Source organism: Marmota marmota, unplaced genomic scaffold, assembly GCF_001458135.2.
Source record: "Marmota marmota marmota unplaced genomic scaffold, marMar, whole genome shotgun sequence".
NCBI classification, from domain to species: Eukaryota; Metazoa; Chordata; class Mammalia; order Rodentia; family Sciuridae; genus Marmota; species Marmota marmota.
Genome location: NW_026000168.1, coordinates 2,785,440 through 2,807,208, shown reverse-complemented (window position 1 = coordinate 2,807,208; position 21,769 = coordinate 2,785,440). Strand labels below are relative to the sequence as shown.

Below are 21,769 nucleotides of genomic sequence, written 5' to 3'. Positions count from 1 at the left end.
AGTTGACATGAGGAGCTGAAGTTTGGGGTCCTTTTTTAAAAAGATGTCATTGTTGCCCCAGGACTCTGGAGAATCCTAAAACCATTCAAATAAGCCTTGATAGGGAACAGTAAGGCAGAAATAAGGCCTTCAAAGTGGTCATCAAGGCTTCTAGATTGACACACTGTTAAAATGGTAGGAAACCTGGCCTTCCAGAACACAGTCCGCGTCTGCGGTTTCCATTCAGTTGTCAGCGCGTCCTCAACCTGGAGGAGTCTGTCGTGGAGCCCAGCTTCCGAGTCCTGATTGAAGAGCTGTTTTTCCTACAAGTGGTGTTTTGTCCTTGCTTCCAAAATTCTGATATCAATTGTGATGAAATCAGTTAGACCATTTTGATATCATGACTTCCAGCTGTCGGGGGGACCACCCTGTGTCCCAATGTGCCCAGGAGAGCATGGCTAATCCCCACGCTCGGAAGGATCCCAGTTTGGACGTTTGATCAGATGGCCACCTGACTCTCATGTTGGTGAGGTTTCTCAGGTGGGATGCTGATGTTTTGTGGACGGTCAGGGCTGTATGTCCTTATGCAAAAAGCAGTAGCTGTGGAATGTTGATTGGAGCTTCCCGTGGGTCAGCCCAGTAGCTGTCACAGAGCAGACTCTAGCCTCAACCTCATGGAGGAGGCCAGCGGACACTTAGGCCAAAGGACTGGCCAGGGCACACGTGGACAGTCACAGCACAGGATGGGAAGCCAGGCTCTGTGGGCCCACAGATAGTGCCCGGGTGGCCAGGAAGGCAGATATTGCCTCAACCTCTACATGTGTTTGCACAACACCTCCCAAGGGTCCTGTTTTCCATATTACCATCAAAGCCATGGCAGCGAGACCCCACCCCACTGAAGATGCCCAGATTTCCATGAAGAGACTCAGGTGGCAGCCAGGTGTGTGTGAGAGGGTGTCTGTGTGCTGGGCAGTGTCCTGAGAGCAGGAAGCAGCAGCCCACAGTGACTCCTCCTTCCCGGGCTGCGATGCCCCTTGAGCGCCCGTGTGTTGGAACACGGATGACCGTGTTGCCGTGACTGTTGGGCTCGGGGGTGGGGAGGGACGGGGGAGAAAACATACTTGACTGGTCAAAAACGTGTAAATTGCTGACAAAATGCCACCTGTAATTAAGAGAGCTCCTACCATGTTACCTTGTGGTTTACACCTCCAGTGTTGGAGGAGGAGCGGCTCCCACCTCGCTAATTACCATTATCACTGAATGCTGGGGCTAGAGTCATTAGTCCCGTGTGCATTTAATTAGAGGAAGGCTGAAATTGGATTTAACTTATTACTTTTTCATGGATCACCTCCTTGTCATCACTTGAAATTGGATTGCAGCCCCAGGTAACTAATTATGAGAGCCACAGGATCAAGAGGGAAAAAAAGGTAATTAGGAATAACACCGTCGGACCCTTGCTGGTCGTCCACTTGTGCTTCGGGAACGGGAAAAAAGAAAAGGAGAAAATGGGAGCCGTGTTTTGTGGAGGTGCGGACGGGGCAGTGGCAGCCGCGCGGGGTTGCGGGGCACTGTGGCGGAGTGTCACTTGTGGTGGCTCCTGGTGTTGCCACATCGTGGGTCACAGCTGGCTCCCTCCAACCTGGGTTAAGCCAGGAAAAGCAACAGCAGGACCGTAGGTATGGGGCGCCCTGACAACCGTGCCTTCCGGGGACCCCCGGGTACCTGAGGGCAGCAGCGCCGTCAGGAAGCCTCTGGGCCCGGAACCGAGTCTCAAGCACGGGGAGTTAGGGTGCAGCTAACCCGCGGATGTTCCAGGAGGTCCCTCACAGCTGACGGGAGCAGGACCCACAGCCCGGAGGTGTGGGGGTGTCCTCGGGGAAGGCCTGTCGACGTATCTAGCCTTCAGTTGGCTTCTGGTGTGTTCCTCGCCAACACCCCCAGACGCTGTGGGGGTCCCCTGGCCTCACCTCTCCTCCGTCCTCATGGAAAACACTTGACAATAAGCCTTATTGTCCCCATGTGCCGAGCAGCATCGGAACTGCCAGCCGTCAACTTCATTGACACCGTCTGAAAAAACGTCGCTGACAGTTGGAGGATGGGAAACGCGTTGGATTTCAGATTCCCCGGAGCCCGGTGGGGCAAGGAGAGCCACCCAGCCTGGCTGAGGGGGATCCCACGACGAAGTTCTGAGCTAGATGCCCCCGCCAGGGGCGTGTGCTCAGAGGCAGAAGGGTCACTCCTAGAGAAGGGGGCAGGGTGGTGGGCAGTGCTTGGAGGTGTGCCCGGGCCAGGGTCCCTGCTGTGGAGAGAAGAGAAGCCGCTGGGTCTCCCGTGGAGGTGAATCACCGACAGCTATGGTCTCCTTAAGTTGTTTAAAGTTGGTTTTAATGTCCTGTTAATGTCACCAAAAAATGGTGATTCCGTCTTGGGTGACTTTCCAACCTGGGTGAGCCAGACATGCCGTTGTTTCTCAGTGTGAGGGGAGTGTGGTCCTCCATGAGCCCGTTGCTCGGAGGCCGCAAGCCCCTCGGAGGCCGCTCCGTTATCACTCCCCGGGTGACAAACCCCCTCCTGGACCTGTGGGTCTGTTTCCTGTGTGAGCCTCCTAAGCCAAATCTCAGGACCCAAAATAGTAATCATCGAGTGTAATGCCGAAAATTAAAAGCTTTCCCCCTCCTTTTTTGGAACATCTTAAGTTGATTTAGGATTTTGTACACAATATTCGTCTGTGGTTGCAGGGGTCATTCCGAGGTCAAGTGATGGAGTGTTTTCCATTTTTCCATATGAGTCTCCCAGTGTGTGATAAAGCACACTCCCCCGTCTGTGAGTCTGCGGGATCCCTGACGGGGCACAGAGGTCAGTTCCCCGGGTGGGGTGGCCGGCCTCGGTCGGCTACTGTTCTCTGGCTGTGCGAGTGTTTCCCCGTCACGCCCCCACCTCCCTGAAACTGTGGCACTGTCCTGACACATGTACAGCAGGCCCTCCAATCTGAGACTCATTAGCACACAGCACTGGGCCCCGTCCAGGGGTTAGGAAACTGCCCGGAGCCGAGAGGAACAGCGCCTGGTGTAACTCTCTGGGCCAGGAAGAAGGGACAGTGGGCACCGTCGTGTTCCCTTGGCACCCTGCCCGGCCAGGAGAGCCAGCTGACCTCGTGGCAGAGCCAGTGGGCATCCTGGGGCGGGTATGGATCCTTGCACAGAGACGCCTGGGGAATGTCCAGTGCGGAAGTTGGATTCCCTCGCCGTTATCTCTTGGGCACTCAGATGGGTGAGAATCTGGCTTAGATCAAGCTGGCCGAGCGTGTGCTCTCCTCGGGTCAGGGTGGGGCTGCGGCGTAGGTCACGGTGTCTCCGTGTAGGGGCTGCATGAACGGGGTCTGCATGAACCAAGGCACGCACTCGTGAATGCCCCGAGCCCCAGGGGCTCCCACGTGGACCTGTGGCCCCAGAGAGACTGGAATTCCTCCTCTTCACTTCCTGCCAGCGCTGACCCGACAGCTATGGTCTCCTTAAAGTTGTTTAAAGTTGGTTTTAATGTCCTGTTAATGTCACCAAAAAATGGTGATTCCGTCTTGGGTGACTTTCCAACCTGGGTGAGCCAGACATGCCGTTGTTTCTCAGTGTGAGGGGAGTGTGGTCCTCCATGAGCCTGTTGCTTGGAGGCCGCAAGCCCCTCGGAGGCCTGAGTGGTGCTTCCCAGGGGCCCTGGGAGGGGTGAGGTGTGTCCTTATTTCCATCTTACAGATGAGCAGGGGCCATGCAGCTGGCAGGTGGCAAAGCTGGACCCCGGCCCACAGGGGCTGGCTCAAGGATCTGTGCTCTTAATCTCCTGCACTGTCACCCAGCTACCGCCTGGCCCCGGCCCACAGGGACAGCACAGGGCCGTGCTGGCCTCAGGCCGCTTGCTAACCACCGCACCACACCACCTCCTAATTTGGACACACGCTGATGGGCGTCTGTGCAAAATCGTGCTTGTCATTGAAGTCTGTACTTTCTAAAGGGAAATGACGCTCGAGGACGAGAAGAAAGACGGGCATTACTCAGGGCTGCAGGCAGCTCTGCGCGGAGCGCTCTGCAGGCAGCTGTTAAAACCGAGCAGCAGCTTGGGAGACGTACGTTTGGGGGGTTTGTGTCCACGTGATCGCGGTAGTCGTGAGCCCGTGTCACGCCTGGTGACGGTGTTGTGTAGCCAGGCCTTTGTTACCGAGCCGTGACATCATGAGCCAACTATTATAAACAGAGCCGGGCCGAGCTTGCTTGTGTAACAGAAGATGGGGAACTTTTATTAAGTTTGTTTTGCTTGTCATATTGTAAAAATTTATTATGTGCACTGTGCGTATTGGAAACAGATTTGGGCCATTCTGTCTAAATGAAGTCATCGGCCCCTCCAGCCTGATTGTGGTGGGGAATAATTGTCATACAGCAGATGCCTGTCATATCTACTCGCTCTCGACTTTCAAGAGAATGCAGCCCCTGTTGAACTTGGGGTGGACGGGGGCCACCTCGCTGTTGGGACAGCTAGGGGCCTGCGGTGACGACCCAGTGAGTGACGAGCCGGCTCCCTCGTGGTTTCTGAAGGGTCTCTGGTGGCTGCCCTCGACTCGCGATGTCCCTTCCACCGAAGGGAACAGACTTAACTACTCCAGGACCAGGGTCTGCGGCTGCCAGGACACGGTTGGCCAGGAGCTGCCCATTGTCCCTCTCCGTTACGTCCCAGCAGGTCGCTCTGGTGAACATCCAGGCAGACGGAGGCCACGTTTCCCGTGCCCGAGGGGGACGCGGGTGTGAAGGGGTCCTTCAGAACCTCGGCTGCCCCTTCCCTGCAGCCGCTGCCCTGGCCCCTCCTCTGGCTGCCGGTCAGTTAGAACCAGCTCGCCTCTTGGGGTCTCCTAACCAGCCCCTCTCTCCCAGCCTCCCTGGTCCAACTTACCTCCTGGCCATCCTCCCGATGTCCCGGGGACGGAGCCCACGGCCTTCACTTGCCGGGCAGGCGCTCTGCCGCAGACTGCGCCCGGCCCGTGGTTTCCTGAGCTGCTCCCTCGGCTTGGTGGCTGGGCCTCCCTCCTGCTGGCCTCCTCCTGGCCTCCACCCTAGGTGCTGGGCTGACAGAAGGCTTCAGGGATGGCAGCCTGGGACTCCTTCCTAGTCCCTGTGCCCCGCCATCTCTTTCCGCCTCCCAGGTCCCCCCTGGGAGCCCAGGCCCCTCCTATCTGTGCTCATTGCCACCTGTAAGCCCCGTCCCCGAGCCTGTCCGGGTCCTCCTCACTGCCCGTGCCTGGCTCCATCTCCGCGCACCAGCTCATCAGTGGCCACATTTCTCCTACAGCGGTCACTCGGACCCCCAGCCCTCCCTGTCCACAGGCCTGGGGTCCTCTCTGCCCACTGAGTTCCCTCACCATCACTGACCTGCTGTGGGGCCAGCCCCCTTCCTCTGGTGACCCCCACCCCGTCCTGTCTGGGTCACCCGTGCTGCCCTGTGTCCTGGATGGCCCTTGTGGAGACCTGCCAGGCCCCCGCCCCCAGTCCCTACTGTCCTCGAGGCCCTTGCCCCCACCTCTTACCACACAGGTCTGAGGTACCCAACTGTCCGTTCCTACTTCCTGCGTCCTGTCCAGCCTCCATCTGGCCTCCAGCCTGGTATTAGATAAGGTGACAAGAAGGTTCCGTAGCCGCCGTCCTGGGGAGGCAGCAGGGACTCAGCGTTGTCATTCCTGCGTAAGGGGGTGGGATCTGCACCGTCCACCCAAGACCCCCAGGAACCCAGACAGCGACGGTGCCGTGCTGTGGCTGCCATGGTCAGGGAGACCCTGGCCATTAACTCCTGCCTGACGTTCCTTCCAGGGGGCACCTGTGCCCATCTTCCTTAGGGAGGGACTCCCAGCCACCGATGTGAAGTGTCACCCCCTGCCCGTCCTCTGCCCTGCGGCCCTGCTCTTCCTGTGCCAGGGCCGCTGTGGGTGGTGGGCAGGCCCATGGCCTCCTCTCTGGGAGCCTGCATGGGGAACCCTTGTGCCCAGGAAGAAGCCCTTCTCAGACCCGCCAGGTGCTTTGGCAGGACGCAGTGACGCTGTCTGGGGTCCTCTCGGTGGTGGCCTAGAGGGTCCTTGTTTGTTCTGGAAACAAAGCCCACGAGTCTGAGCCTCGCAGAGCAGAGGTCCTGGCGCTGCGTCTCTGGTGCCAGGTGAACTGGCCCTGCCGGGAGAGGCCGGGAGGAGTGGGCACGCCACACACCTAGCTCTGGCCAGGCTGGTGTGGGCTCCTCGGTGCCACCGTGCTGAGCACCTGTCCCAGTGCAGGGGCACCCGGGTCATTCTCTGTTCGAGAAGGCTTGAGTCTGTGGTAGCTCTTGCGTAGATGTGCTCTGTGTTCTCCCCGCTGTCTTCTTGTGAGACTGAGCAAGTCACATTCTTACCCAAGGCTACCTCTGTTCCTGATCAGATCTCAGGTGTGACTTGTCCGTTAAAGCCACCGTTCGGGCCAACATGCAAGTGCAGCAGGGTGGTTGGTGCTTTTTGGAGATTTGTGTGTTGGAATGTCCCAGGGGGAAGAGGCAGCCTCACTTTGCAGGAATAGCAGGTCCTCGTCAGTCCTGGTGACCACTCTTACTCCCATGTGACCTTGAGAAAGTGACTAAGCCTCTCTGTGCTTCCATTTGCTCATCTAGAGAGGGTGGCTGGTTACTCACCTATCCGAAGGCAGCTGTGAAGAGAAAATGATTAACATGTGGAAAGTGTTCACACAGGTCTTAAGACATAGCAAATTCCCAGAAAAGGTAGCTCTTTTCATAATAGTATAAGTAGTATTTTAGAGGGGAGACTACTCCTTCTTGGACTCCACATTATATATATATTTTTGGGGGGTGTGGGGTACCAGGGATTCAGCTCAGGGCACATCCCCAGCCCTATTCTATATTTTATTTAGAGACAGGGTCTCACTGAGTTGCTTAGGGCCTCGCCATTGCTGAGGCTGGCTTTGAACTCGAGATCCTCCTGCTTCAGCCTCCCAAGCCACTGGGATGACAGGGGTGGCCACTGCTCCCGATCTCCAGATTATGTTTTAATCCACTTGAAACAGATCACTGCTCACACATGTCTTAGCAGTGCCCTGGGGACCACCCTTTGTTGGTCATCAACTTGTGGGGGACCTGATGTGATGGGCAGTACTGGCTCTGTTCCTGGAGAATGGGTGATCAGACCACCTGTCCCGGGTTCTGGGAAGACTGTGGACAGAGTCCTCGGGTGTGAACAGCTTAGAGGGTATGTGTCGTGGCTGTGCCAAGGTTCGCTGGCGCCCTGATCCTGTTGGTCAGCCTTGTTCCCTAGATGGGTGATGTTGGGCACCGGCCAGGGTCCGGCTGTGCTCAGAACTCCACCCTGGCCCCCTTTGGTGCTTGTCTTTGGTGAGTTAATGCTGGGGAGTCTGAACAGCTAGGAAACCAGCCCCTGATCTGTTTCTTGAAGCTGGGGTGATGTGCACCGTGCGCGGCACACACAGAACGGCTGCAGAAGGGACTTCCTGAAAGAGCCAGGGAGGGAGGGATGTAGGCCCCCAGGACAGTTGACACTGGCTGGCTGCAGACCATGAGCCTCTAGGAGCCTCTCTGGACCACGACACAGCTCTAGAAGAATCTGATGCCAGTCCTGCCTAAATCCTTAATCAAGTCAGCAAAATGAATCCTGCCAGGTGTGTGAGAACGAGAGCCCCACGGGCGGCCAGGCTGCCCGACCCCCTCCCTGCCTTGTACATAGCTGGTCTGTTTCAGGGACAGTATGGGTGGCATCCGACTTTAGTTCACACATATGGAGAATTAAAGGCCACTGAAGGAAAAGTACAGAAACACATTGGCGTCAGGGTCAAGCTCACCGAGCTCAGTGAAGACGGAATAGGTGGTGAGGTGTGCTCAGAGGGAGGATGGGAACTATGCCTGACCCTCTCGTTTTGAAAGGAATTGGGGTGCCTGATTATTTGCTACAGTATCACACTCGGGGAAATCTAAGACAAATGAAAGCAAAACAGAATTTAATTGAGCTATTATTTTGCAGACTTTGGCTTGGTGTCAGACAGTCTAATCAAATTGTGCTCTGCTCAAATAACCGATGTTAAATGCAGTCTACCAACAGATGTTGAAAAAGAGTGTAATTGGAAAATCTACATCCTGGATTATTCTGTCTCGCTGGGGGAAAAAAATAGTTTCGAATTTGTATTTTCAAGGGCGACACACGGTAACAGGCGTTTCCAGGAAAGATGAAAGTTCTCTCGGCGGATGCTGGGTGCTGGGGTGGGATGCTCTCCAACAGTCAAGGCGGCACCCTAGAAATTAGATTGCTTGGAAATTCTCCAGCTGGTGCCACGCGGAGCTGGATGGAGAAGTCCCCTTTATCGTGTTACGTCAGAGTCCTGTCCCGGCCCGGGTTCGCGTCAGGGACGCGTGCTGTCATTTATAATGAGCCCCTGCAAGCCCTGCGAGGCCATGCTGATGGATGGCGCTGAACAGCACCGTCACGGTGGCCAGGTAGTGAAGCTGACCTTGCCCGCTGCTGTCCCGGTGTCCAGTCGGTGTGTGTGAACAAGTCCACCTGCCCTGCCGTGTTTGCGGGGAGCCGCTCAGGGGACCCGGGAAGGGCATTGGCCTGAGCAGAGCCCCTTTCTTCCTTTAACCAAGGGGACCAGGAACTCTTTCCCTGTCGAGGGCCACAGAGTGGATGTTTGGGCTTTGTCAGCCATGCGGTCTCTATGGCAGCTGCTTCCCACTGTGGCCACCTGCGTGTCCACGTGAGGCCTAAGTGGAGGAGCAGGGCTGGATCCCAACACAGACCTGCTTGTGGACACTTAAGTTTGAGTTTCCTGTGGTGCCCACATGTCCTAACATTCTTTTTTCCCCTTCGTACTATGTGAAAAGTACCAACGTGATGCTTAGCGCATAACAAAGGTAGAGGGCCCGCGGGTTGCTGCTGCTGACCCTGGCTTTAGGCGGCTTGGTCTGGTCCTACATGGTGCCCAGTGGACAGGCGCCTGAAGGAGGTGCTGGCGAGGAGTGCGTCACAGGCATTGCTGGCCCAGCCACGCACCAGCCCTGGGGCAGGGGCTCAGGATGAACTGTGTTCCCCTCATTTGTGCAGAGGTCCCCCTTGGCTCCCAGCTCTTCTTACTTCCCCTCTGTCTTGGTCTGAAGTCTGTCATGGGGGTCTGGTCATTCTCCAGGTCTTTGGAGGCAGGAGAGGGCCTCTGTGGCTGGGCATCTACTAAGCCATGCACCAAGTGACCTTGAAGGTACCACCCTTTCAAGACACCCTGCTCCCGTCTTTTGGAATCTCTTTGTGACATTCCTGGTTTTATTGCATTGGGATGTTCTGCCGCCATCTGCCAGGACAAGGTCCTCCTAGTTGGAGCCGGCAGTGTCTCAGAGGTAGCGGACTCTGCCTTGCCGTGAGGCCGTGGTGTGGCTGCAGCCCCCCACAGGATCCCCCGTCACCTGGGTGACTTCCCTGTGTCGTTTGCATGTTGATCACGTGTGTCTGATGTCAGCAAAGCACCTGACCTCTGTAAGTCTCAGTTTCATGTCTACACATGACTTGTCAGTGGCCCTGAGCCCTGGGAAGCACATTGGCTTGAAGGTGACTGTGTCATCGAGATCTGGGGCTCCGAGCTCTTAAAATCCCACTGAACTCCGTCCAGTAAAGGAGACTCCTGAGATGGACCCCAGCATCGTAGACTGGAATCCCTTCCCCAGTGCTCCTTAGGGACCCCCGGGTCGAGGACCGCGGGCCTCGCTGGCAGCCAAGTTCCTTTCGGACTTAAAGCCGTAGGGTCTGCTGCGTTCTTGGTCCCCTAGCCTCCTCTGGGGTGGAAGCGAACTCTCTGACATTTTGGTTCCCCAAAACGTGAAGCATCTGGGGTCCTCAGAAGAGCATGGGGAACTCAGGTCAGGAGGGTGGCTGTGCCCATGGGTGAGTTGGCCCAGGGCGTGGCATAGACGGGGTGACTTGGGCATCACACTGGTCTGTCTGCGACTCAGCTCGCACGGCCCACCTGGGCTGCCGTTCTCTGCAGGGGGAGCTCTTGCACCTCCCTGCGTTGCAGGGGCCTCTGGGCCCCATCTTTACGTATGTGCCTGTGTTCACGTTGTCCCCAGACCAGCCCCACCTGGGGAAGTACTGTGACTCTTACAAGGTCACTAGCTTCAGTTCCACCCAGGTCCTTTGGATGTCTTTCAGGTGAGTGTTGGGATTGGCCACATTCCCGTCACACCTGGCTGCAGGGAGCTTGGGGCGCCTCGTTGGGGAACCTGAGTGTTTACCCAGCACCTTTCTTCTGCCAGTGTTTTATAAACCAACACCAGTTCTGCTCATTCTGCAAAATACAGAAATAAAAGGCTACCGACATGGACCCGGAAAGACGGGGCCTCTTGCCTCTTGACCTGTGTCCCCTGCCACGTTAGCACCTGAAGACCTTTTCTGAAACAGAAACCGTTTTGATTCACAGGTGTTCAAGGGTTCTTGGAGCATTGTTGACAGCAAAACCATGCATACCCACCGTGCCTAACAGTGAGGAGTGAGACGTTTCTTCTTGTCCTTCTGAACCTAATTTGCCAATTGGAGTTCTAAAAAGAGAGATTTTACACATATATATGACTGATGACAGCAGGCCAGACGTTTCAAAGAAAATATGGGGGACAGTACTTTTGAAAATGTGTAGAGATGAGTGGGAAATGCAGCCCGCATGGCCTGCACAGCGCTGTGGAGGGCCCTGGCCTTAGAGAAGCGCGTTGCAGGAAGCTCCCACTTTGCCCGAGACGGTGTCCGCGCAGGTGTGACAGGTCACCACTTAGTTGAAAAGACGTAACTGCAGATCAAAGGCATAGTTGAGCTCTTATGCAGAAACTCTTATGTAGATCAGGATCTGGGTGGAAGGAGTCTGCACAGAATGGGTTCTGGGAAGGTCCTGAGACCGGCCAGGGCTCCGTGGTCTGCTCGGAAGGTGCTAGGAGGATGCAGGGTCTCTGCAAACGGCACTGTCCATGGTGGCCCCGGTGGCCACAGAGCTCTGCACACTGGAGGCGAGTCCCCCGACTGTCAGGATCTCTGTGATGCGGGACCTGGAGGGTCGGTAGGAAGCTTGTGCTCAGGGTGGAGGCTCAGCATGGAGGTTAGCAGACAGACCTCTGGCCACATCCTGGGGCTCATTTTTGACAAGCCAAGAAAATCGTTGCTTTTTTTTTTTTTTTTTTTTTTTTTAATGCTTGGGGACAAAAATCATTTTGAGGAAGTCACAAGAAATTCTGATTTCCAGACCTGCAGTCAGGTCTTGGTGGAGTCCAGCCATGCTTGCTGGGGTGATGTCTGCACCTGATCTCTGCAGAGTTGAGTGGTGGCCTCAGAGGAGGACGTGTGTTGACCCCTGGCTGAAAAGGCTGGGTTTTGTCTTTAAGATCCCTGTGGCCAGAGGAGCTTGAGCAGTCTGGAAACACAGTGGACTTAGGGAGAAAGGTAGGTGACAAAGCAAGAGAATGGGCTGCTGACCTCAGGGCTGGCAAGGCCCAGCCCAGCTGGGGGCACTCAGAGAGACCAGGCCACCGGGGCAAGAGCAGGGCCGTCTCCTGAGGTCATCAGTCTTCACCAGCAGCTGCAGCAGCGAGAGCAAGCCCTCTCGTGAGCCTTGGTAATACTCCATCTCCATCCTCACGGTCGGGGCCACTTGCTGTTGAGTTCGGCGTGTGGACTTGGGGTGCAGCTTGATGGAAGAGGCCTGCGGAGGTGTTCGGGGCCTCCGTTGACCCTGGACAACAGTGTGAAAGTCGTCGTTGTCCTAATGACTCTGAGGGCTTGGGCCTGGACATGAATGTGGGAGGAGCAGAGGGCTGGAGACCCGTCCATCCGTTCCCTCTCCCAGGAGAGGAGCGTGTTTCCGCGCCCGCCGGGGCTGCACCCGTGTCAGTCCTGGGGCACAGAGCTGAGCGCCCCCCAGTCCCCAGTCAGAGCTGAGACCCAGCAGAACACACTTAATACTCAGTGCCATGATCTCCTTGGGATACAGGTGACGTAGGGAACGGCCCACACGGGCGCGCAGCACTTAAAAGGCCAACCCGAGAGCTGGCATCTACATTTTGACAGACTTTAAGTGGCCACGAGTGGCTAGTGGCTACCATTTTGGCCAGCACAGATTCAGTACGTGTCCATCCTCATAGGAAGTCCTCTTGCACACTGCGAGTCTTAGTGTTCTTCGGCCTTTGAAAACACTTTACCCGCCTGATGAAACATCAAAAAATAGGCTCTTGGACGGGCCCAGGAGCCCCTGCTGCAGTCCCAGCTTCCCTGGAGGACGGCTGGAGCCCAGGAGTTCAAGACCAGGTCGGTGTACACACTGAGGTCCTGCCTCGAAAGAAAGAAAGAAAGGGATAAAGGGATAAATAGTAGAGTCTTTCTGTCTGTCTGTCTTTTTTTTTTTTTTTGGTACCAGGGATTGAACTCATGGATACCTGACCACTGAGCCACATCCCAGCCCCATTTTGTATTTTATTTAGAGACAGGGTCTCCCTGAGTTGCTGAGGTGGCTCTGAACTTGCCATCCTCCTGCCTCAGCTTCCCGAGCTGCTGGGATTGCAGGCATGTGCCACGGCCGAGCTTTCTTATTAAAGTAGTGCTAGGGATCGACCCAGGGCCTTGCCCCACCTCTGAGCCACCCGCTCTAGAGTGACTTCGTTTGCCATAATACCTTCGTCCGTCCCCAGAGTGTGTCCGTCTGAGCCCAGTGCGTCCCCTCTGCCCTTCCTTGGGCATCTTGCTCTCAGTGCAGCCTAACACTTTGGGAACATCCCCGGCCTTCATCTTCTCCCGGAAGCTTATGTTTTTCTCTCCAGATAAGAAAACCTTCCCAGACTCAAGTTGGAGGGAACGTAAGCCGGCGCCCACCCTCCTTCGTGGTGAACCACAAGACCCTTTGAAAGCTGACAATTATTTTTATTTGTGCAGACTTAAGGTGGAAATAAGAACTTCAAAAGAGAATTTTGAAAAATACCTTTCTCACCAAAAAAGCTGAAATCATTTCCTCTGGAAATTTCCTTCCACCTGAGGTTTTCTTGGGTCCCATAGGCCAGCTCCTCCCTCTCTCACCCCAAGGGAGAGAACCGTGGCCTTCAGTTCCCACAGCTCCTGTGACTCGGGGCCTCACAGGGTCCCATGCGGGCCATCTCCCCGGGGCAGACGGGCACCTCGCTTCCTGCTGGCTTTGGTGCCCTCCCTCCAGGTGCTCCCTGCAGGAGCGAGGGCTTGCTGCGCTTTACTGATAGTGGTCTGATTGACCACGGTTCCATTTGGTTCATAAGTGACCCATGCTTCCATGTAGCTTGATAGTGCCATATGACACGGCACTAAGCCCGCGGTGGAGTCTGGGTTGGGGAGAGTTTGGAATCACCCTTTGTTTTTAGCTTTGGGGGCTGAAGAGATGACAGTGGTCAGGGGCAGGTGTCTGGGACTGGGTCTGTCCAGATTCAGTGCCATCTCTCACCAGCTCTGTGGCCTCATTCAAGGGAGCTTGCTCCTCGTATCCTTGGGAGTAGAAATACCGCTGCAGGGTTAGCCGGGAGGACCAGCTTGAAAACATGCACCTTTGTGTGCGCACGGAATGTGGCTCATGTGCTCGGAGCATCCCAGCTCCAACAGCTGTTGGCCTCACCTTATCACGGCGTTGGTCACTGGTGACCACGGTGAGGTCCTCACCCTGCACAAGAAGCAGTGGGTTCTGTATAACACAGATGCTTTTCAGTGGCAGGCGGTGGGCAGGGAGCGGCAATGTCCACTCCGTCACAGCAGATTGCCTTCAGAATGGCCACAGCTGTGCCAGCGCCTCCGGAACCTTCTCACAGGCCACATGAGTGTAAGATCCTGAGCCCAAGGAAGGTGCGTTGAGCACACCTGATGGTCCCCTTCAGGGTGTCCCTCTTCAAGAGGGTGCAGTTAGTGGCCCTAAGAGAAGGGACGGTGGATTTCCTCTCCCATTCAACCCCCTGGAGCCCCTTCTTTAAGGCGGGGGTTGGACGTGGTTTTCTCGTTGCCTGGGTGTGACATATGCACAAGTGGTCCTTAGTCCCACTTTCCTAGGTCTGTGTGGGGAAGGGGCGCGGGGTGTGGACGGTCTTTTCTCGAGGCTGTCTCTCTTGCTGCCTGGCTGCTCTGGGGAGACTTGTCACTCCTCATCCCCAGCACCGTCCCCCTCCAGGGTGGCTCCCTGCACACCTGCAGCCTGCCCGTTCACTTACGCACTGTCACAGTATTTACCGCACTTATGGAAAAAAGGGGCAGATGCTCTCAAACAGCCACCAAGAGAGCAGGACGTTTTGTGAACAGTGAAAACCGTGGAGTCCTCGGAGAAAATCAGAAAGACCCCGAGGAAGTGAGATTCCCTGGAAAGAGGGATTTTGAGGTCTCTCTTATGACGAGAGCAGGGCTGTGGAATCTGTGCACTGGTAGAGACCACAAGCGGTGGCCACGGGCTGGAGGGCCTTCTGCTCCCATGCGCCAGGTGAGACGTTTCTGAGAGTCAGCGGCAAAGGCCAAAGAATCGGGATTTCCCAGTTAGAAATCTCAATCTCCAGCTTCTCCTGAAAAGGAGGGAAAGAGGGAAAGAAAGAGAAAGAAAGATGGACGCTCAGGTGATACCCAGCAACAAAGGTCTGGCCTGAGCAGCACCGTGGCTCCCCCGTGGCCGAGGACTAGACGGACTCCTGTTCACTTGGTTTCTTTTTTTGTTTGTTTTTTCCCGTTTTTTGCTGTTCCCCTGGTTATTTTGCTTTTCTGCCTGTGTGTGCTGGACCCTCTCCTAAGTGGCCAGGGACTTTTTAAACACATCTACTCAGAGTCTCCAAAGCACCGTACCCTGTACAAGGCAGCGAGGGCCCGGCTGGAGAGATCCTTGGGTCTCCGTAACTTTGCACCCTGGCTGCAGGTCGAGTTTCTTGGCTGGCGGCCCCCCTTCCCCTGGGAGCTCAGCCTCCGTGTGGCAGGGAGGAGCAGGGCATGGGTTCTGGGAGGGAGTCTCGGACCAGGCCAGGTGGTGAGGTGCAGATGGCAGGTTAGTGACCCTCAATCTCAGCGCGTATTATTTCACGTCTTCTGTGGGTCGGCGGAGGTTGAGGCTTGGCTTAGATTGGTGGTCCCGGCTCAGGGTCTCTCGTGAACTGCCAGGTGGGAGCCACAGGGTCCACCCCAAGATGCCTCACTGTGTGGCTGCCGGCTGGAGGCCCTGCTCTTCACGTGGACACCTCAGCCGTGGTGCTCGAGTGCCCTCAGGATGGGGCAGCTGGCTTCTCACAGAGTCCACCACCAAGGGCCAAGGAGGACACTTATCCACAGCCCTGGCTTGAAAATGAAATGCTGTCACTTCTGCCAGTTGGTGGTCATGTTCAGTGGACCCAGGGTGTGGGAGGGGACTGTGGGAGGCAGGGGTGCCCACGGTGGAGCGCTCTGGAGGCTGCCTGAGACTGTGGCACCAGGATACCGGCCTTCTCATGGCCCAATTTAGAGTCACCGCATGGGCGGCCCAGCGAGGTAGCTTGAGACGGGCCACTTCCCTCAGCTGTGTGGGGCGGAAAGAAGCTTCCAGGCACACCTGTGGCCTGGGCCTGCGCACTGGGGGGCCCTGGGCCCCAGCCGTCGGCCAGATCACTGTGGCCCTACCCAAGGTGTGCTTGTCACTGATAAGGAAGAGACAGGCCAAGGGAAGGGACCCTGTGTCGGGATCCGGGGCCACTTGGCTCTTTCCAGGGTCTTCCAGAATCCGTCCCTGGGTGGCAGGAAGTTGCCTGTTCTGTAAGCCCTGAGCCCCCACTAGACAAAGTGGTTCTAATACAAAATAAGTGGTAAACGTTATGTCTAATGGCCCTAGGTGTTTACGTGTGACACTGTGGGATGATTCTCTAGGTGCCAGGCCCAGCTGAGCAGCCAGGATCTCTGGGCAGGCTGGGCTGTTAGAGGACAGAGAATGGCAGCCCTGGGGCTCCAGCCTACAGGGTCAGCAGCGGGCCAAGCGGCCAGGCCCCTGACCGTGTCATAGAGGTTACTATGCTCAATATCAAAGCCAAAAGCTCCATCCCCACTGCGTGCTACGTTGACGAACGTCCTCAGTGCACAATGCAGGTCATCGTAGGGACATCGTAGGGAGGACAGGCCCACGTGAGATCAACTGGCCTCTTCAAGGAAGTAACCTTTGGGTGGAGACCTTGCTTGCGGGAGAGACTGGCTCATTCGGGTGTCTGGGGAAGAGTCTTGCAGGTGGACGGGACAGCAGGCGGGCAGCTTTGGGCCTGAAGAGCTCAGGTTGCCTTTCCAGGCCTCATGACCAGGCCTGCCCACCCTCCGTTCTCCGCGGGAGGACTCTGGTTGGACAGCTTCCTCCAGGGAGGCCTTGCGGTCCTGGCTTGGCGCGCTCCTCATGCTCAGTGAGATGACATGGGAGGTGTCCTTCCCCCTTCCCTCCACCAAGCCCTTGTGAGGCATTCTGCACACAAACAGGTGTTTTTATTTGTTTCACAAGAGTCCCTTTGCATAACACGAGGAGCCCACGATTTCGCGTGTATAGTAATTCATAGAAAGTGACAGTCATCTTGCTTGGATCCTTCCTTCTCAACCCTGGCCTGCTAAATATAGCATCTTCTCAGACCCATAGAAGGTGTCCTACAGGAAAGAAAGAAAGAAAGAAAGGTCAGAGTTTCCCCACCCACGAATTTGGTTATAAAAACAGCAAACAGGGTTTTTTTGAACTTGAATCAGTAAATTTTTAATTTAAATAGTATCCTGTTTTGACAAAGTGCTAAACCACAGAAGTCTCAGAGAGACACTCTCCAGCTTTTGTCAATAGCTGCTGGCCTTGCTCAACAGGAAGTGTGAATGACTTCTGTGGCCACTCTGTGACACGCTGGCAGGGAACGTGTGCCCTTATTGGCTGCATCCTGGAAATGGCCGGACCCTCCCTGGTGCAGCGCCAGCTGTTTACATTAACGTCAATACATTGCATAACCCTCTGCGGGACAAAATCCGCATTGTGTCTTTTGTTGGATGAATTGACATTGGCTCTCATCTCGGGAAGCCCGTCTGCAGTGTGCGATGAAACACGGTGCCACACACACTCTTCTCTGACCATCCCACAAAGAACAGTGGCCCTTCAGCCCCTTCCCTGCATGGATCTGGTGGTCGCCAGGGTCCCCCAGCTCGGCTCTGTGAGGACTGCCGAGAGCTTGAATGGCCTAGAGGCTCCCAAAGAAATCCAGGGTGCTCGAGAGCCCTGTTGGCATTCAGCCCCAGCCCTCTGCCGATGGGAGATTCCTGCATGTTGAGTAGTAACTTGCGTTTTACTGTAAAGGTGACTGCTTTTTTCTTATGGGGCCTTCAGGGTAAACAGCCGTGCATTTCCGTCTGTGAACACACGTGCAGCCTGTGTTTGGGTATGTGCCCAGTGCTTCCCGAGTCATTATTTTCCTGTAATGTTTATTCTCCGTGGCCGTGCCGAGATCGATTCCATGCCCCAGTGCCGGGCAGAGAGGTAGCCTGTAATTCAGGCCGAATGTGTTACAGTTGAAAAGTGGGGAGCAAGAGATGGATCCGGAAAATAGCTTTTAATTTTATATCAATTGGTTTTCGACTTTGCTCTGGGGCAGAAGTTGGCAGCCCGGGGTCGCGTTCAGTGTTGCTCCCGATTCGGAAGGGAGGGGAGGCGTTCCTGCAAAAGATGCGGCCAGACGGAACCGGGGTTTCAGCTCTGCCTGTCCCTGATGGACCTGGGGAAGCTGGAGATGGTGGCTGTGGACTGGGCTGCAGCCTTGGTCTCCCGACCAGCTAGAGACACTGCAGAGACGGAGACTCTGGACTCGCTGGGGGACATGAGGATGGTGCTCATCAAACATACTCCTCTCCCCCACCCCACCCAGAGTTCACGGCAGAATGATGCCATTGGTGGTATGTCACATGCGGGAGAAGAGAAGACTCCCTTGTCAGGGTCCCCCCGTGTCTCCTTAGTGTGGAATTAACCAGCCATCCTAGAACAGTAAGGCACCCCCCAGAGCATGGCACCCCTTAATGCCCCTCGCCCAAGGACAAAGACAGGTGAGGCCCGGTGCCCACATGAGACACTGGTTTTGGGGTGTGAAATCTCGGGGGTGTGGTTCCCATTTTAGAACGGTCAGCCCCGTCAGCACCCGTTAGCCCAGGCTGTAGAAGAAGGGATTCACCTCTGCTTCCTGACCCACTCTGGAACCTTGGGTGAAATATTTAAGTCCTCCATTTTTGTTTCAATGCCTGAAATGGCCATGAGTGACACTGGAGACAGAGGACCAGTGAAAGCTGGATTGTAGGGCTCCCAGCCAGAGGCCCCCAGCCTGCCCCAAGGCTGGGCTGTCACCAGTGATTCTGAAAACACCAGGCAGTAGAAATCCAAAGCCATGGGATCCACCAGTTGTCACCTGAAACTGCATGGTCACATTAGAATAAAGGAGTCTTGGAAGACTGAACACTGTGGGGTGAAGCAGAAGACACAGGTGGTTGTCTTCCTGACTGGTTGGTGGCTGGACAGAGAGCACCGCACACGGCAGACGTCAGTGGCTCCTAACGAGATTATCAACCCAAGAACAGCGAACCAAGAACAACCCCCCGTGCGTTTAAGGAAGGATCAATTTCTTAAAAATCATCTCATAAGGGAGAAGTCAGAGCCTTCAGAAATGTCGTTGGCGTTATTTGCGACGCGGGCCGTCCGTTGCCCACCTGTCCTGTGTTGTCACGGCCGCCAGTAGGCGACTTGAGCCGCTCTGCTTACTCTGGGGACGTTTTTGGAATGGACCACCGTGAAGAAAAGCTGTATTTCCCTAGAATGTATGGATCACAACAAAATAGTCGCTAACAGATTGTTAAATCATTTATTGCCAGACTCTATGAAAGTATAATTGTCACAATTTGGCAAAGCAGGGCTAGAACAAAAAAGAAACGAAAATGTCAGATCCAGGGAAAGGAGAGACGGACCGAGACTGAGGAGAGAGCCCGGGGGGACAGAGGAAGGCCACTCTGACGGGAACCTGGGGACTGAGGAGCCCCGGGTGGACTGGGCAGCCCTGGGGGGACTTGTCACGTAGGCCTGGTCTGGTTTGTGTGCTACCCTAGGGGGTGAGGATGCGCAGGAGATACTCCCAGGGCCTGGCCAATACAAGACCCTTACTTGGCGTGCTCGGTGACACGCAGGCGAAGCCTGGTGAGACCTTTGTGAACGTGGGTGACATGGGGACTGTTGATGGGAGTGTGTCTGGACAGGCCAGCTCCTGGGTGTCCTGTGACCTGGGATCCGCCCCTTCCAGTCCTGCCTGCAAGGTGTCCTTCAAGCCTTGGCACAGCTGCTTCCCAGCTCCCCCGAGGGATGGGGTCCCCGTTGGCCTTGGGGCCTTGCCCCGGGGGACACGAGAACCAGGCTCCTCTGGCAAGTGGCCAGGCGGGTGGACAGGGTGCATCTGCAGCTTGGAGGATGTGAAAGGTCGAGGGTCGTGTGAAATGGTCTCAGATGTGGCTGGCACCTGGCACTCAGTGTCCCCAGGAGGACATCAGCCTTGGTCTCTGCCCTCTTTCTCTCCTGCTTTCTCTTTCTGTACCTCCGTTTGTCAGGTTCACCTCTGGCTGAGACAAAGTGGCTTCTGAAAGTCTCAGGTACACACGTTTGTAATCTAGCAACCCTTTAAGAAAAGAGAGGAGTCCTTGCCCAGAGAATCCAGTACAGGTTCCTGCATCCACTGAACAGCTTGGGTGGCTTTTCTCTGCTGGAACAACATCCCCTGACCAGGGAGGGGGATGATAGCAGTGGCTCTGAGCCACAAGTCCACCCCTGAGTCTCCCAGGATGGCATTGGCTCCCTCAAAACCATATAGATCTGGAAAGATGGAGGAGTAGCCATAGTGGCACACGCCTATCATTCCAGTGACTGGAGGCCAAGGCAGGAGGATCCCAAGTTGGAGGCCAGCCTCAGCAACTTGGTGAGACCATGTCTGAAAACACAAAATACAAAAGACTAGGGATGTAGCCCAGTAGTAAGGCGCACCTGGGTTCAATTCCTAATAAGAAAAAAAGACTGAGAAGTAGGCGCCATATAGAGATTTTACCCCTTGTCTTCAGATGTTTTTCTGCAAGTCCCCTGGGTCAGTAGAAAATCACCTCCCTTGTGTTCCTGCAATGTGGCATGTGATCCAGCCCTACAGACACCTGCCTGGGGAGCTTGGGAAAGGGCTGAAATGAGTTTGTTAGGACTTTCCCCTCGTCAGGCACCAGAGGAAGGAGGCCTGGAATATGTCTGTAGTCCTTTCCTACTCAGAAAAGGTCTGGACTCCAGCTGGGTGTTCACGGGGTACTGGTTTCTGGGTCGCACCGCGTCATAGGCTGCTACATTCTGGGCTGCCCACTGTCGGATAGGCTGTCCTGCGAAGGTGGGCCACGATGTGCTGCCCACGTGTCCGCTGTAGTGCAGGAACTGCCCTTCCTCTTGTTCTAATGAAATGTAAATGTCAGTGGCTGCACATGACTGGCGTCCACTCTGTTGGCCCACAGCTCGGGACTAAGGGCCACCAGTTACAGGGATTTTTAGACAGTTGCTGCGCAGACCATGGGGTGGCTGAACCCTCCGTGTCTGGTGCCTTTGGGGAAGATAGGAACATGTTCACTTGTGCTAAAGTGAAAGCCCTGCCCATGCCAGCACACACAGAGACCGCCGTCTGCGTACGTCCCCTGCAGCCCCGAGTTGGAGGAGCCGGAGGTGGTTGGCTGTGTGGCCCCGAGTGTCCTCTAGCAGCGGGTGTGAAGTCACAGGAAGAGGGTTAATTAAGGAGTCGGGAGTTTTAGGTTCTGTCCCAGGTCCTACCAGTGGCTCTCTGGGTGTGTGACCTTTCGCTGGTCATATTTCTTTCCGGGGCATCCATTTGCTCCTCTGGAACATGAGGGCAGAGACTGAGATGATCTCTCCTCTACTCCAGGTCAGCGTTTCTGTGGTTCTGTCCTGACCTCCCTCCCGAGGCTGGGGTGGCTGGTGCTGTCACTTAGCACAGGTATGGGGCACTGGGAGAGGTCGAGAGGTCCTGCAGAGGACCTTTGGTGCAAAGGGGCACGTGTGAGAGGACTCCTGCAGCTCTCCTGGGGTCCGGGGAGCCCTGGAGCATCACATGGTGAGCCTAGGAGAAAAGGGAGCAGTCGTCAGGCATCTGGTGACCACACCAGCCTCCCCGGAGGCCGTCTGGGCCTCCCCCGCAGGTTGACGTCTGTGCAGCCGAAGCTCAGAGGAGCAAGGGGCAGGGGATAAACAGGTGTCTTCGTGAGCTCGGAAGGTGGTCCTCTGAGTGAACTGGTGACGGCCGGCTCCTGCACAGAGGGGGGAAAGCCAGAGGAGACCGGGCCCCGTTGGTTCCGGATAGCGTCGGGTTAAGGAGGGTGTCGAGGGAGGAGATGAAGAAAAAGAGGAAGGAGAGAACATGGGCAGACTGACCAGAGCAGGGAGGACGGTCTGAAGTGTTCCAAAGGGCAGTGTGATGGTGTCCCAGCAGTGCCCGAGCCCAGCACATCGGCAGGGCTGGTGACATGCCCTCCATGTGCACGAGTGACATGTGACACTCCCTGCTGGTGGATGCCCGTCTCAGATGGCACAGCCCTGCCCGGTCTGTGCGGGTGGAGGAGGGACAGGATGGCATCTGGCCGCAGTGTTTTTATTTTGTAACCGGCTATCTTTATGTCTGGGAACAGTCATCTCCCGAGATTCATTTTCATTTAAAAAAAAAAAAAAAA

General features: G+C 55.8%; 1 protein-coding gene and 1 long non-coding RNA gene across 10 annotated transcripts in view; one reads left to right on the top strand and one right to left on the bottom strand.

Moving 5' to 3' along the window:
- Positions 1-21,769, top strand: part of Foxp1 (forkhead box P1) — a 616,519-nt gene that overhangs the window by 489,996 nt on the left and 104,754 nt on the right. The gene's annotated exons all lie outside the window — the stretch shown is intronic.
- Positions 3,434-21,769, bottom strand: part of LOC125611725 — a 19,484-nt gene continuing 1,148 nt past the window's right edge. The window contains exons 2-3 of the long non-coding RNA XR_007341933.1: positions 12,090-12,092; positions 3,434-3,444 (exon numbers count right to left, since the gene is read on the bottom strand). This is a non-coding gene — a long non-coding RNA (uncharacterized LOC125611725). The remainder of the gene's footprint in view (positions 3,445-12,089; positions 12,093-21,769) is intronic.